Source organism: Priapulus caudatus, unplaced genomic scaffold (assembly GCF_000485595.1).
Source record: "Priapulus caudatus unplaced genomic scaffold, Priapulus_caudatus-5.0.1 Scaffold730, whole genome shotgun sequence".
Taxonomy (NCBI): Eukaryota; Metazoa; Priapulida; class Priapulimorpha; order Priapulimorphida; family Priapulidae; genus Priapulus; species Priapulus caudatus.
Genome location: NW_014577791.1, coordinates 112214 through 115500, shown reverse-complemented (window position 1 = coordinate 115500; position 3287 = coordinate 112214). Strand labels below are relative to the sequence as shown.

At 43.4% G+C, this 3287-nt stretch overlaps 1 protein-coding gene across 1 annotated transcript in view; it reads right to left on the bottom strand.

Annotated features, from left to right (window-relative positions):
* Positions 1-2699: 2699 nt before the first annotated feature.
* Positions 2700-3287, bottom strand: part of LOC106813143 (trans-acting T-cell-specific transcription factor GATA-3-like) — a 2624-nt gene continuing 2036 nt past the window's right edge. The window contains exon 4 of the mRNA XM_014817203.1: positions 2700-3287. This exon is cut by the window's right edge and continues 125 nt beyond it. The gene's annotated coding sequence lies outside the window, so the exon portion shown is untranslated.

Sequence of the window (3287 nt, the reverse complement as noted above, 5' to 3'; positions counted from 1 at the left end):
AAAACCCAACAACTGCAAAACATCATTTTATAATTGATATTCATTGAGTTGAAATTCGACTTTATGATTACGATTTATTTTTCATAACATTGGAGGCAGAGAGGATATGAAGTCTTTCATTAAGCGAACACTCGGCTAATTGCTTACACGAGTTTTCCTACGCAATGGATCAGCGACAAGATGTCTGGATAGAATAGTCTCCTATACATATATTCTTCATATACATATAGTCCTTCTATACATATAGTCTCCTATACACATAGTCTCCTCTGGATGATGCGATGTCTCTGATACTATGCGGATGTCGACGGTCGCCTAAATCTGGTGTATGAGTGGTTTTCTACATAAGATTTATAAATGGTTCTACTATATCAGATGTATGCTGATCTTCTGTAAGAAAGGCTAGGTCACTTATGATTTTTGCGACAGTTTCTTATAACGTACAGATAGATTGTCCCTTTATAGAATGCGATGGTATGGTCTGTAGAAGATGTGTGGATTCGTCTCCAAAACAATATGTATTGCCTGTATACGATGCATGGACGCGATTTCCTTATAGTGGAATTCGAGCATGTGTTTTGCACCTCACCTCGGCTCCACAATTCATGCATACCTTCTTAACCACAATCATTACGATTTACTCTTAACTGCAGGCCAAAACGTACTAATTATTTCCACTCCCTGAATAGAATGCCAGATTTATTTACATTTTTAATAGCAAACGCAGACCTTCCTTGTCAGATGCTGGACAAATGTAATGCACGAACTAGCTGCGTGGGGCAACTATGCTAGTTATACCACGGCGCTTGTTTTGCGTTGACGCCAAGTTTGGAAGAATGGCCAGATTTATACATTTTTAATAGCACACCGCAGACCTTCCTTGTCAGATGCTGGGAAATGTATGCACGAACTAGCTGACGTGGGGAGCAACTATGCTAGTTATAACCACGGCTTGTTTTGCGTTGACGCCAAGTTTGGAGGGATTAATGCATTATAATTAATGTTGATTTAGGGTCATGTCTGCCTTTGAGTAGGAATAGTAAAATTATTATTGAAAGAGAACGTGAAATTTGGATGACGTCAAGCTATTTCAAAGTTCGTATCCATTTACAATCTCTGCCGGCGTCTCTTGTCTTAGCGTAAACGTAGCGGAAAATGACACGGCAATTTATTATATAGCAAATACATCTAAGCCCTATGTATATAATACAATTATATTGCCATAAATATAAACAACATAATGATAAAAGACACGAAGTATTGACATTTTACAATGGTATGCTAATATTATCCCAAATATTATACAAAACTTTGCTGGTGCATCTAAACAGCTCTCGTGATGTTCACGCTGAAGGCCGGCAAAGGCAGACGGACAGACAGATACGTGTGCAGACAGCTAGAGACAATCGTGGCAGTAACATGTAGGCAATATATATATATATATATATATATATATATATTGATTCAGTAGATATCGATGAGATACCTGATTTCACCAGAGTGACAAGTTGATTCGTGTGCACTCGTGACATGTCCTGTGGCGCCTTTAACGGCGGAGATGGCAGAAGCCCGCAGTGACGGAGTTCCGGAACCAGAGGTTGTTCCTCCTTCCTGATAGGATCGTAGACGGTCGGCATGTCGACCGGCTGCGGAGGAGCAGCGATCGTGCTGCCCCACGCGGCACAGGACGGCATCTGTGTCACCGCCGGGTGGCACTGGCCAGGAGTGCAGCAGTACAGACATGGCGGATGTTGTAACGGGGCGGCACCTATAGCTCGAAAACGAAACGATTCACGTTAGATAAACAGCGCTGCCCGCGACAGCGACGTCAGGAATCTATCTACGGCGATATCATCATGACATTAACGCGGGATCATTAATACCTAATATTATTATAAAACATGACCAAGGAATATTTTACTTATTTTATCGAAAAAATCTATTAAAAACTCACTGGACCACTGAGGGGCTTTACCTGGCGTGTTGTCGGCACGTGGAGTGATAGCGTCGAGCGACGTGTACGTCTTCACCTGTGACGGCGCGATATCCGCTGATGACGATACGTCACGAATCACGTGAGAATGCGGGAATGTGTCGCCACCTAGCGACGCGAAATATCGGCTGGCCGTTCCTTGCCAGACTGATGTCATGTCTATAAGAAATAAAAGTTGCGTATTTCTTTTGCGAATGAATCTAATAACGAAGCAGTGATGAAGAGCAAGTTGGAATAAAGTTTCATCACTGTTCTGGCGCGCGTTCGCGCGTGTGCGTGTGTATACGTGCGTGCGTGCGCGTGTGGAGCTAGCCTATATATGCGTACAGAGAATATAGCTAGCCATTTCAAAGAGAGAGCGAGAAGAATGAGTGCGAGAGATATGTGAAAGAGACAGCAGAGATAGAGATGTATACAGAGAAAGCGCGCGGGAGGGGAGTGGAAAGCGAGCAAGAGATTGAGAGAAAAGCAAAGGTGGGAAGGGTGGGTGTGATATGGTGAATGGATTGCAATAAAGCAAAAAGACCGGAGCATCTCACGGGGGAGGGAATCACACATGGCTTATACAGCCGTACATTATATCAAGAGCTGATAATACCTAATAATAGTTATTATTAGCTCTCGTTTATATGTTAATCGAGAACAGGTAACGATGGACGCAAACGCGCTGTAATAACACCATAAACACCACCACTGGGTCATTAATAAGTATCAAATTTATTTTAAAATCGACAGACACGTACTTATAAAATACAAACACACGGACACACGCTCACACACACGCAAAGGAACGAACTTGCGCACGCACACACACGCACACACACACATACACACGCACGTACGAACGAACTTGCGCACGAACGAATTTGCGCACGCACGCACGCTCATACAAGAACTTAGTGCGTGGGTAACTAATGGTATGTTAGCCGACGTCAGTACACTGACGGACGAATGCAGTACGGAGGACGCATGGATGATGTCAGGATGATGTCATACTAATGACAAGCGTCGGGCCTCACTCTTCGTCTGCTGGCTTACAATGACATCACTATGTCTGTAAACCAGCGTAATTAAGCTGACGTCACTATGTCAGTACACCAGCCTAAACTGACATCACTTTGTCAGTATACCGGCCTTTCATGACGTCACTATATCTGCCTGCCGGCATTATGTCAACCTATTGATATGCGATAGCGTTATACGTCACTCTGGAGACCTTCCAAAACGGCACCATATCACTAGGATAAAGTGCGATGACGTCACCAGATCACCCTGATGATATGCGATGACGTCA